This window comes from Castor canadensis, chromosome 1, assembly GCF_047511655.1.
Source record: "Castor canadensis chromosome 1, mCasCan1.hap1v2, whole genome shotgun sequence".
Lineage (NCBI taxonomy): Eukaryota > Metazoa > Chordata > Mammalia > Rodentia > Castoridae > Castor > Castor canadensis.
Genome location: NC_133386.1, coordinates 24,898,772 through 24,912,787, shown reverse-complemented (window position 1 = coordinate 24,912,787; position 14,016 = coordinate 24,898,772). Strand labels below are relative to the sequence as shown.

Genomic DNA, 14,016 nt, shown 5'->3' with positions numbered 1-14,016 from the left:
AAGGGTGAAAAATTTGCATGAAACAAGTACACACCTCCATCTCTGTCTCTATCTATCTATCTAGTCTTTCCATAATAGTTATGAGGTAAAATAGCAAAAATGTGTGCCAGGACCATTGAACCCAGTTTACTCCAGGAAAATAACTGTGCTTGAAAGATGGATCAGTAACTTTACTAGCTTCATTTTTACATATGAAATATAATGCATAACATATTTACAAGATGTTTAAATCTTCTTTTCACCCTCATTGTACCTGATGGCCTTAAGAAAGAAGACAGAAAGCCCATGGCACATTTGAAAAGGCACAGAAGTGACCTTGTTGTTCCAAACCACATTAACTCTACTGTATTTTTAAAGCCTAGTCTTCAAGCTAAGGGCTGAGCAAACTCTTGCTGAGCAGTTAATGTCTCTGCATTTGCCTCCCAAATCTGTGTACTTCTGGTGCATGACTCACTGCTTTCGGGTGCAATAACTTGAACTACATAAAACCAATTTTAATTCTAAATATATTTCTGACTCTTAGGGAAATAATATATAGCATGCAACACTTGAATTACAAGGTAGATAAAAATAGTTGGAATTAGGTTATCATCTGTACAGCAAAAAGGGTGATTTCTCAGCTGCATTTTGAATTGTGGCATATAGCAATTTTACAAGTAAAGCTTATTTAAATATGGCACAGAGGTACTCCATCCTCTCTAAGGTATTCAGCTAATAGGAGAATGATGCCATTTTGTTCTAAGAGTTCACTATCACTCTTTTGCTCTTTGATTTTAATACTACTTTAGTTCTTAAGAGCAATGTATTTGCTATCCTCTGGTATCTTATGTGATTTAAGTTGTTACTTTAAATTGGCAGTGTTCACATTGTTAAGAAGAAGAGTGACTGTTGTTTGATGGATCATTAGATTTGGTTTTAGGGTTTTCCTCTTCAGTTTACATTAATCAGTTTTATGTACCTTGTGCCTCATTTCTTTTTCCCAGTTCACATAAATATTGATGTCATCTTCAATTGGAAGTTTCAGAAAAGAAATTAGAATGAGAAAGCTGGCTCCAATAGCCATCAGTTGTAAAACCGATTCCAGGCATATTTATCAAAATTAGCTACTTTTTTCAGTACATAAAATCCATTTATGCAAAAGGAAAATCAAATAAGCTCTCATTAAAAAATCTGTAATTTTTTTCTTGCATTTCCATCATTAAAAATGACTTTCACCACTACTGGCCCAATTATAGTATTCTTTCTAATAACTCATATGTGTAATCCATCAGTTTGTAAAATAAATAATCTTACTATGAAATTATTTAACTGTTTACTTTTTCTATTCATTTTGAATTTCTTTTAGTTTTGTAGGACTAAAATGATTTCATAAGAAAACTGTTGAGCTAACCAAATATCAATTTAGTAAAGAAATAGTTGGTAGGGCTCTTACAGGAGGGTGAATGGGAATAAAATCATTTCCTGATATGTGAATACCCTGGGGTCCTGGAGCTCAGCAGCTCAAATGGCCAAAACACCCAGCCTGAACAGCCTGAATAAGTGGGCAGAACTGGAAGACAGTCACCTTTTTCTGCCTAGGATTTTCTGACTCCCCACCCTCCCTACCTGTTCTCTATCCTGTCTTGCAAGCTTTAGAACTGTACTGTCCTCTATAGTAGCCAATCTGTGTCTATTTAAATTTAAATCAATTAAAATAAAATTTAATTTCAATTCCTCCATAGCATTAGTCATGTTTCAGGGGCTTCGTAATCTTTACATGGGTAGTGGGTACCATGTTGGGCTATGCAGATGTAAAAATCTGCATACGAAATATAATGCATAACATATTTACAAGATGTTTAAATCTTCTTTTCACCCTCATTGTACCTGATGGCCTCTTCTTCTTCCCATAGAAAGGCATGCTTGAGATTAGGGGAAAAAAAGTAAAAAAAAAAAAAAAAAAAAAAAGTCTACGTTCAAAGCATTGTCTTCATTCTGCATGTAATTCTGACTTCTTGAGAGCTCAGGATTGGGCTAGACCTGCACAATTGATCTGGCTTCCAATTTTAATATTTTATTAATAATGGAAGTATTCATGTTTTCCCCCATTTCCTTCCCTTTCTTCTTCCCCAAAAGATAAAAGTTTGCCTGCAGCCTTTAACCTGCTTATTGAGTGATTGCTAACATTGTGTGGATTGTTTTTACACTCCCATTTGTGACGTATTGTGGCTTATCAGTACACCAAAATTTTAGAGTGCTTTTCGACTATTATTCTGTTGCAATTTCTTTTCGTTTTTTTCAACTTGACAAGAGGGTACTTTCTAGCTCAGCTGATTATCAGTCTCAACTTGAACTTGAGGTATTAAATTGAGTTAGGACCTGAAATGAAATCAAGGACCATAATTCCTCTGTAACTTTCTCCCAGGTGACTCTTTTCTCACCTTAGTACCATTGGACTCTGAAGAGGGAGAGGTGTTCTCCTTGCTCCTCACTTCAGCTTCCAAGTTATTAACCATTTCCTCCTTAAATCACATCTTTGAATCTCCAGTTCTTTGAACTTTCTATCTGCTTAATGCAATCTTGTTGCAATCATCCTTAGAATCCCAGTTTGCAATTTCTTCAGTGGTTTTAGCTCACTCTGACAAGTCTCGCTATCAGTGTTCCCATCATAACTCTTTGTGATTTCCAAACAACCTAGATGATTCTTCAATTCCAGAACTGTTGGCTCCTTGCTCACCTTTCAACTTGCATAACTGACTTTATGGTCATATGAGAATATGTCTAAGCCATGCCACGATCACTTTTTCAAGCATCCTATTCTCCAAATTCTGCTTCTTATCTTCCTTCTCACTTTCTTCTATATTTTTATTTCAACAGTACTACATGGATCTTGTAGAAGCTGTAATCCACTCCTTTCACAGTGCATTATTCTCTCATATTCACTTCTCACCTTTTCCCATCTCACTTGCCTTTCTCTCCCTTGTGCTCCTCTGGTAAAATCAATCCAGTTACCATCCAACTCTCAATTCAGCATACACATTACTCAGGCTTGAGAAAATCACCCCATCATTTTACTTTAAATTCAACTCTGATGACTTCAAGTGATCCTTAAGTTCTGCCAGGCAACCAGGGTACATTTCCTTAGAACATCCATTTTCTCTCTCCTAGATAATTGTTTCAGCCTAGGACTTGCAAACTTTTTTTCCTCATCTTCATTCTCCTTGTTGATCCAGCTTCCTACTTTACATGTAAAATAGCAATTAGAAGAGAACTTCTACATACTCTGCTGTGCCATGCACCCAACAACTGTGTGTGCTTATTTCTTCTTCTTTGTCTTCTGTTGCCATGGATGGTGTGTCTGAACATCACTCAAAGGGCATTCTTGTTCCTTCTGTAATTGATTGACCCATCTCTTCTTGCCTAGCCAAAGACATTATTCAAGCATCTCTCCCTTCTCTGTCTCATGTTGTTAGTATTATTTTCTTTACTGGATTATTTTTATCGTTATGCAAACATGATATTATTTCTCCAGTTTTTGAAAAAGCCCTTTCTTTCCCCCTGTTTCTTTCTATAAACTCTTATCCTATTTTTCTTCTATATCCACACCACCAATTCATCTTCTCTCATTCACTCTTGAACTCAATTCAGTCAGGCCTTTGACCCCACCATTCCATTAAAATGGTGGAAGCCATCAATGATTGTCATGCTGCTAAATGACATGGTCAATTTTTTGTCCCCATTTCATTGGATCTATTGGCAGTGTTTGACCCACTTGGTTATTCATTCTTTTTGAAAGACTTGTTCCACTCAGTTACCAGTAGACTTCACTCTCCCATTTTCACTTGATGGCACTAATCTCTGCTTAGTCTCTGTGCTGGTTCTTCTTCATCTTTAAAATATGAACTGCTATAGTTTTAGTCTTTGGATCTCTCCTCTTTTCTCCTACACTCACTTCTATGGAGAGTTCATCAAATTTGCTGCTTTAAATACCATCAAATGCTGATCAGTCCTCAATTTATATCTCTAGCTCAGGTTATTTTTAAAGAAGTTTGGACAGATCCATTTAACCTGTCAATGACAAATAATAACCTGATGTTGTCCTGTGCAAAACTCAACTCCTGAAGGTCTCATCCTCCTCTGACTTCTAGACCTCTATTTTATCTTGACTTGCTGAAGGGAAAATTTCTCTATAACAGGCTTACATAGCACCATGTTCCTATCATTCCTAGCACTAATTCCATGTGTAATTCTGAATTTGTGTGACTGACTGATGTCTGTATCACAGATAGATTGTCATTCCTTTAAGGCCCAGTATATCAGAACTTAGCACTGAGCATGAAAGAGATCAAAAAAGAAATATATAAGGACATAATAAATAGATACAGGAATTTTAAGTGACAGATGATGGAATGTTTACTGACAATATTTAATTGAAATAGCCTATGATTTTGAAGATGTCATTGATCTCTTCTAGGTACTAAAACACTAAAGTTAAGGGCATAAACAGAGTTAAAAACCCATAGCATTGTGATTGAAGGCACAGGATTTGGGACCAGAATATTTAAAATCTTCCTTGAGTGCTAGTTCTTCATCTTTTAAGTGAGGATAATGACAGTATCTGATTCATAGGGTTTCAATGAGGATTTAATAATATGGTAAATGTATTAGAGAATGAAGCATTAATAAATATTTGATATGTTGTTATGGTGATGATGATGCCTTGTGTTAGCAGAACAGTCTGGAGCACAGAGGCAGACGACTAATCAGGAAAGTTAAAAAGAGCTTCATAGAAGAAATCACATTTTAGTTGGATCCAAAGGATGAGCAGTGGTTCATCATGAAGAGAAAGGAAGGAAAGAGTAAATAAGCATGTTCAGAAAATATTTTGTAAGCAAAATCTGGTTAGAGTGGGAAGGGAAATTAACTAAGTTGGAAATTTTAAAAATATACTCTTCGTGTTAAATTTGAAGTCCAAATACTTGAATCCAGATATTTCTTTAAGTGAGTATAGGGTAACTTTATTCCTATAAAGAAGTGAATACAATGTAGAAATAAAATCTCAAAAAGTCTAGAAAAGCATATACACACATATACTTTATAGATTTTCTCTTTGGAGATAATTGCTATTGTCCCTTTGAAATTTTAATATATCCTTCTGGTCTTTTTCCTATATTCACATTCATTTTTCCCCAGGTCTACTGCATTATATAAATGGTTTTGCATTCTCTTCTTTCCTCCTAAATATTCTGTAGTAACTATACTTGAAATGCACTAACACCTGTGCTACCTGCTATGTGTTATTTCTAAATTACTATATCTTTATGACTATCAGTATAAATTTAAAAGCTGAAATTAGTTTTACAAAGTTAAATAAAGCATTAGAATCAAGATTCAAACTCAAGTCTGGCTTCAAAATGCATCCTTACAACTTTTAAAACCTTCATGATGATATTTACTTGCTGTGTAATAATTTTTCATTGCACAAATATACCATAACTTGCATAGATATTCCCTTATTGTTGGATAATTTGACTGTTTTCAACTTGTCACTCATATAAATACTGTCTTTATGAACATCTTTAGAAGATATGTCACTGTCTATGTTTAGTGATACTATATCACAAGAGATTCCTAGAATGCATTTTTGGGTCAAAAGGCATAAATTCACAGCATATTGACATTTTGCTATTTTTCTTTCCAGAAATACCGAGGACCTTTCTGGCATTCTGTGAACAGTTTATTTTATTGAGAAGATTTCTTACATTTGATTGGTGGGCCACAGATATAGTACTTAATTGATCGCCTGTAACGAATTCACTACCATAAATGATTCAGAGCAAAAAATTCTTCATCCAACCTGTAATCCACAAAACAGTTACTTCCATAAAAATAATAATTTAAAAACTTGTATAATTCTGAGTTTAGGTAAAACCTTAGGAAAATACAAAATTTTAAAAAACATAATAAAATAACAAAAACTATAAAATGACAACAAAAGAAAAAGATTGTCTTTCCTACCAATCTAAAACTATTATGACTTTTGAACGAAGAATATATTGTCATTTCTCAACAAAGCAATGTTTGCCCTTGCACATTTTATCAGTGACAAATGTTATGGGGAGGTGAGACTTTGGTCACCCTTTCTGTTTCTGAGACATACTTTCTCATTGGCAGTCACTGAAATGTATCCAAATAGACTTTCAAAGCTCCCAAGTGTTCTAAATTTATCTCACTCAATTTCTTTGGTTTAGGAACTAGTTTGGAAATCTCACAAGGCCAACTTGTCTTCAGTAATTTCTAGTGCTTCTTGTTTGGAGCAGGCTAGAAAAAACTCAGAAGCTGCTAAATTTGAGGCTGGGCAGAAACTGTAACACACAGGGAGAAATACATGAGGTGTAAAACAGAAAATATTAAAACTGTTTGACATTTCAAACTAATTTCAAATGTACACAAAATATAAATAGGATATAATATAAATAGCCTATATTAATGAAATCAAAAAATGTATTAATGGGGTAATAGATTTCTTTTAGTTATAGCATTGATTTTATATATCTCACGTCTATATGTGAATGGGGTGATTTAGTCTAAGGAAAAAAAAAACTGTATGTTTCTTTACTACTGATTAAAATGGTGTTAAATTTTGCTCAAAATGAACATGAATGCATGAACCTGCAAAGAAAGACTAATAGTGTAATAAGAGCTAGAAATTGTTACTGGAGATCTGGCTTTAAATCCTGGCTCCACACATGCTTGGCACATAATCTAGGAATAATTCACTCAAATAGCCTACATCTTAATTTCTTCATCTGCAGAATGGAAATAACAATATCCATCACCCTAAATAGACCTGAAGATCAAAATGAGATAGCACTCATGAAAGCACTGTGAAAAATCTTAAGGCCTATAAAATATGAGATGCTATTTTTATTTTTGCTAATTGCAAATTAAGCTAAGAATTCCTGAGATGAGCTGAGTGGGAAGTTCTCATGGAGTTTAAAGAAAACTTTATCATTTAATTTTGGTAATGAGACATTATTAATTAGATTAGGGTGGTATATATGATTATCTCTTAGGTGTAAAAGCTTAGGCAGCTAGCTGTTAATGATCTTTTCCCCTACCCCAGCACCACTTCCTCTTCCAGCTAGTCACAGAGCAAATGCCGAAGTTTTATTATCTGAGTGCTGTTTCCAAGTAATAGAGAAAGGGACAGTGGAAAATGAATTTTTATCAACAGCATAGATCTAATCATGGATTTAAGTATCAAAATGATATATAAATAGATAAGAAAATGGCTGGGTTTTAGGGACATAATTAGATATTCTATTCTTTTCCCCAACCCAGTAAAGTGATATCACTGTGAATACAGAGAGTTTGGTGGAGATGATGTAATAAGAAAATGACTGTTTGGGGAAATTCCAGGCAAATTGGGTACTGAGGGAAACTCCATAGATAGGTATTTAAATCTAGGCTGTTGCTGGTCCTTCCTCCCCCGACCAAGTTCCTTGGAAGGATTAGTCAACAGTGTCCTCTGGCATGTAGCTTTCCTTTCAGAGGCTATGTATGCATGACTGAGAGGAGAGTTTGACTGGGGTTCTGCTGCAGAGCTCAAGTTAATTCTAGCAATAGGCTTTTATTTAAATATCTGTCTATGAGTAGAGTCGATGGAAATTGCTAGTGAGTAACAGGAAGATGGATTTAGCATTGCATTTCGAAGAATGAACAACTGCTTAGTTTTTTTTTTTTTTTTGCCTGTAAATATATCATTCAAACAGTTTTTAGATATCCAATAACTTCTAGTTGGTAGATATATTTATGAAATCAATGTTTAAAAACTTGCTTACTTTTTCTTCCATGATTTTGACCAGTCTTATTAAAGTATTTATTTCAGGATTGGATTTTCCATGCAAATATAAATTAAATGCTATCTTTGTCACTTTATGAATGCAAGATTGTTCCTTTTGTATTTTTTATTATAAGAATATACTCTAATTATAACCATACAAGAGTTAATGGAGCAGTTATTATTTAATGGATATAGATTTTCAGTTTTGCAAGATGAAAAGTGTCCTGGATATTGGTTGTATAACAGTACGAATATGCTTAATACTATTGAACTGCACACTTAAAAATGGTTGATGGTAAATTTTATGTTATGTGTTTTTTAAAACCATGATTAAATAATGTTTTAAAGGTAATGGAATCAAAATCAAAATCTCCTTCTTATCATGTCCTACTCTTACTGTCCTCCCTATGTAAGTTTGCTCTTTAATGTTAGAATTTAGTAGAGTCAAGTCAGCACTCTCACCTTGGATGAAATTGTAGCTTTCTTGGCTGAAAACTAAGGAAGCCCCATCTTGGCTGAAATTAAGCTTGTTGGGCTCAGGTTAAAGCCCAGTGGTTGAACACTTGCTTAATATACACAAGACCCTGAGTTCTGTCCCTAGCACTGCAAAATAAAAACACAAACAGCAAAATCTTCTTAACAAAAGAATCCCACTTGTGTAGTGACTAAACTCTCCATTTTTAATGGTGCATTTTCCCAGGTGATCCAAAACTGAACACATTTTCATGTTTACATTATTTTGTTGTCCAATTCATTTTTCTTAAATGGGAACATATTAGGATCTTCTGAAAGACAGAGCCGTAGACAGCATTCACTAGGGTTTTCCCCTTCTCTAACTACTCACTCATTGGCTTAAACTTATTTTAGCTCATCATATAATTAGTGCATATTTCGTTTTAGATCACTGCATCATCTTCGTGGACTTGTTTGTTCCACATTACTGACAAACTAGAGACTTGGGTGCTCGTTTGCTTGCCTGGGTGGATTTGCCCATGAATAACTGTTGCATGTCCTGTTCCTTGTTCTCTGAGTCATGCCTTCCCCAGCTGTGTGTTTTTGCCAAGACGGTGCACAAACAAGTTGTTCATTGTTTAATATGTCAGTGGGGCCAGGACTTGAAACTTCTACAAGCTTCAGGTATTATTTAATTCTACTGTCTTTCTCATTCTTGCCATTTAAGTCTTTTTGACCTCAGAGAAGATTTCTTTCATATAATTTTCTAAAAAGAAACTGTGTGTGTAAAGTTTCCTTTAAAATAGAATATGCATTTTCAGGTCTCTTCATTTGTCACTAGAGTGAATAAATATTAATTGGAGTTGCAGTTCATACCTGCTTCTCAGCAGTGTGCTTATTAGACGCTCAGTGTGAATGAGAAGTACGATGTGGCAGCTAGGGGTGTCATTTGAATTTAGAGACATTAGAGAGCTGCAGGAAGAATGAGGAAGGGGGAGGAGAAAGAGGGATGGCATAACTAGCCCATGTCTGCAGCATGGTGGTCATTTCTGGGCAGTCCTTGATTTCAGAATGGGGAACTTGAACTTCCAGTAGCTGATTAAGGAAACTTGAAACCACTTTCTTCATTAAGTTAAACACATGTATTAAATTCCTAATCTGTGTCTTTTCTAGGCAAGAGTATTATAGCACTAGCAGTAGAAATAAAGACAAACCAGAAAAGGCTAGAGTCTGTATGTAACTTATATTCTGGTTGAAGTGACAGGCCATAACAATTAGACAAATAAGAACTGGTTGTGTAGTAATACGTGCTAGGAAGAGGCATAAAGCAGGACAAGGAGATTAAGACTCCTAAGGATGCTAGCTATGGACAGTGTTTAAGGAAAACCAATCTGAGGAGGGGGAAATTGAGTGTATACCTAGATGGGGGAAGGGAGCGCACCATAGAGGTTGAGGCCAAAGTAGACTGAAAGATTAACAGTGGTAGGAAATAGAAGCAGAGAGCCATGCGGATCCTAAGGTGGACCCCACTTTTGCTCTAAGTGTGATGATGGGAAGCCAGGAAAGACTTCGAGCAGGAAAATGGTTGGTCTGTCCATAGGGTTCCTCTAGGTGCTGTGCAGAGGATGTCTGATTGACTGGAAGAATTTGGAGAATTCAAATTCAACTTTTAAGAGAAGTCACTGGGAAGACAGAGGGCACATTATTTGTAAAGAAATTTTATAAGTAAGAAGGATTATTTTCTTTCATATCTTCAAGTGCAAATATACTGAATTTCTTTAAAAATAAGAGAAATTTCAGTTCAAGAAAGGACTTACACTAAACTTACTTTTTCTCTGATTTTCTTTTAGACAGTCTGTAAGAGTATAAAGTTTAAAGAAAACACACTACTAATTATCCCACTGCTGAGAAATAACAATATTTTTCTACTTTTTTCTTTGCATGTAAACATGCATTTTTAAAAAAGACTATTTCCTGTGATGCAGATTTTATTATGCTGTTCTATAACTTGATTTTTTTCACTTACAAATATTCCATGAATACCTCCTTGTTTCATGAAATAGTATAGAAGAATTTTTTTATGATTACATTGTTCCATTATATATGTGAATCATCATTTAATGAAATCATTTAATATAGTTGGGTAATCTTGTGATTTTCAGTTTTCTTTCTTTTTATTATTATAAACAACACTGTAAAGAACATCCTTGAGCATGCATGCATCTTGGTATGCCTCTCTGGTAATTTCCTCTGCACAGATTTTTAGGATTATGTGCTGAAAATGCATGTATACTGTAAAGATTCATGATTTATATTATTTAGTTTGTACCTACTCATACTTCTGCCAAACTAAGAATTCTATTTGTTTCCAGTTTCTATTTAAAGAAGTCTAAATTTAAAACAAGGTCCATCAAGAATAGGATCATTCCCTGGCACTGGAGACATTTTAGTAGGTGCTAGAAATTCACTTGGATGGGATATTATTGGGTGAAATTTTTTAAGGGTCAGTAAGGTTTAATTCCACTCTGATTTAAGACTGGAGATAGAGGGTGATAAAGATGGAGTGATGTTGAAAAGTCCTCTTACCTTTAGTCTGTTCTATAGAGATAAATTAGTTTTGGTGATAGTTCACATAAAGCAATAAAAAAAGTAAAAAGTAAAACTAACATAGGTTCTGTGATTTTAATGTGTCCCCAAAAGTTCATGGTTTGGAAACTTAATCTCCAAATTAATATATTGATAAGCAATTGGAGGTAGAGCCTTTGGGAGGTTATTAAAGTTAGATGAAATTATATGGTTGAAGGTCCCCTGATGGCATTTATTTTATAAGAAAAGGAAGAGATCAGAGCAGCTATACTCCAGCTCTCTTGTCATGTGATGTCTTCTACTCTACATTGTTCTGATGTAGCAAGAAGGACTTTATCAGCTATGGACACTTGATCTTCAACTTCTCAGCTTCTAGAACTGTAAGTTACCCACTCTGAGCTATCCTGTTATGGCAACACAAAATGGATGAATAAAGTAGGAAACTCAGCAATTTTCTATAATTTGTTGGAGGGTGGAATTAGTCAAGGTCAAGTAAGGTAACAGAGGTTGGCTATATGCCTTAATTTTTTTAATACACAATTGCAATAAATTTTACATAGGTGGAGAAAAGTGAACTATAAGTTAGGTAACTAAGTTTGAACTTCTCTGTGTGCAAAATATGTTAGCATATAACCCAAATATATCACTACTGACATCAATTTACTGAGTGTCTTATTGATTTGATTACACATTAATTAAAAATAATATTGAACACCTACTAATTCTAGGCAGTCTGCCAGGCTCTGGAAATACAATGAAGTAGGACATGATTTCTGCCCTCAATGGACTCACCTTCAGGGACAGACAGGCAAGCAACCTGTTCATGTGTTTCAGCCTGGTGAACATTACGATAAATAGTCCAGAGCATATACAGCACGTTAGGGCTACAGTGTGTGTGCGGCGGTGGGGGGGCGGGGGTGGCAGGGGAGTATCCCAACTCAAAAACACATGGGGACAAGCCAAATCTAGATACAGAAAAAGTGCTTGGATTGAAAATTAGGTGATCTTTGTTTACATTCTGGCTTGAATACTGCCTGGCCTGATAAGGTTGTATAAGTCATTAAACCACATCTAAAAATAAATGGGGAAAATAATATTTACCTAACATGGTTTTCTTAAAAATTGAATATAACAGCGAATGAGAGATACTAGCACAGTGAGGGATGCACAAAGCTAAATAAATATTCATATGACTAGCTTTCTATACTAGCTCTTCCCAAGAGGTAATTTCATGAGCAGTCCTTCAGAAAAACAGAGTTGGACAGCATTTATTGAAACTAGAAATAGACTTTTGCTACAACCAATGCCCTTTCCCCAAGTAACATATTCTGGGTAAGCCTGAGATCAAAATCATGTACTGTATATGAATTTTCATGAAGTTAGGCTAAAAACTGTGTCACAATTGGACAAAACCCAGAAGTCCAATGAAAGCTTTCTATGCATAGCAGATCCTGGCAGGAGGAATTTTTCTTTCCTAATTATCCCATGTCTTGAACAGCAGCAGAAAGATGATTGCTTTGTACCTATGATTAGGAGGGTCAAGTAAAATTTGCAGATAAATACAGATGAGCATTCGGTGTGCCAAAATACCTCATCAAGGAAGGGCAAGAGTACTCCCAAGCTGTGGAAATATAATAGAAGCTATTGTAGGGTATGGCTGTGGGGGGAGGCAGAATTCAGGATTTTTCTCTTTCTAGAGATACTTTTCTCTGTCACTTCATCAATATTACACAAGTCTGATGAACAGAGAAAGGAGGTGCTGTCTCCCAGTCTCTGCAGTGTGTAATGGAAACACAACTGTGAACAGGGCTGCCAAGCTCTGGCCTTCATGGAGGATGGAGTCTAGGAGAAAATATATCCTTTAAAACATAAGCACAAAGAGATGACTTTTACAGATACATAAAAACAGAAAACTATGAAGGCTTTAGGGCAAAAGGATCCAAGGTCTGTGATACCTGTCTCAGAGTTCTTCTGAAATATGATGTAGGTTCTGAGAAGGATTCTTACTGCAAAATTTGTAGTCAAAGAGATTATTTTAGTTGTCACATAAAGCAAAGATGTAGGAATCATTGGAAACTCAGAAGTCTTCAGAGTATTCTATATGTAGACAGTCTGACTTATTTTGAACTAATGTCAGTTCAGCCTTAGACACTCAAAATAAATACGGCCACATGACAAAGGGGAAAATACTCAACTTTGCTGTGGTCAAATAAATGCACACTTGAATAATTTTTTAAATAAACAAGTTAACAAAGATTTTGTGATAATATTAAGTGCTAATAACAGTCAAAAACCATTCTCGTGGTTGGGAGCAGGAATGAACATTGGTACAATATCTTTGAAAAGCAATTTGGCAATATGTACTATGAAGCTTGAAAATGTTACATTTTTTATTCATTCATTCTAATTCTGAGCCTTGATGCTAAAATGAATGTAGAATAAAAGGGGGAAAAATCATTGTATATAAACAAGCTCACTGCAGAATTATTAAGAACACTGAAATTTTGGAAATTACCTAAATGTCCACCAGCAGAATGATTGATTAAATTATGTGCATCTTATAAAATTTCCATGGGCTACGTTGCCAATAAAACTGATGGTTATAATGATGTTTTGTTATAATTTTAGTATAAAAGCTTACTTTTGATTTCCTATGAAAGAAGCAACTCCTAAAGCATTAATAAAGTGGTCCCATTTAATTAACAATTCAGCACATTGTGCCATATGACATCTAGTACTGTGGGTTTTAGCTTTAAATATGCACTGTTAATTAATACCATTGCAACTATGTAAAAATAATAAATCCAAAACTTTGCAAAATAAAAAAGACTGGAAAGAAATGCAGCATTTTTTTAACAATGGCTATCAGTGATGGGATGTGTGATTATTTTCTTCCTTTTCTTTCCTTCATCTTTAAACTATGCCCAAATTAGTGTTTATTACTTTTAGAATAGACATATGGACATCAAGCCTGAGGGGTTTTTTTTCTTTTTCTTAAAAAGCAGTCCTTTTTTCTGTTCTACTAGTGAAGAGAAACACTCTTTGGTGAAAAGAAAGCCTGAAGCATTAACTTAATAAATAGGTCTTTAATGGCTTAAAAAACTCAGAGACCCATAGATTCTGAGGGCTGAAAGGTCACTGATTTCAAGTCA

At 34.9% G+C, this 14,016-nt stretch overlaps 1 long non-coding RNA gene across 1 annotated transcript in view; it reads left to right on the top strand.

Annotated features, from left to right (window-relative positions):
* The window catches only part of LOC141423253 (uncharacterized), a 79,564-nt gene extending 71,317 nt beyond the window's left edge, over positions 1–8,247 (top strand). The window contains exon 3 of the long non-coding RNA XR_012447973.1: positions 5,681–8,247. This is a non-coding gene — a long non-coding RNA (uncharacterized lncRNA). The remainder of the gene's footprint in view (positions 1–5,680) is intronic.
* The last annotated feature ends 5,769 nt before the right edge of the window (positions 8,248–14,016 follow it).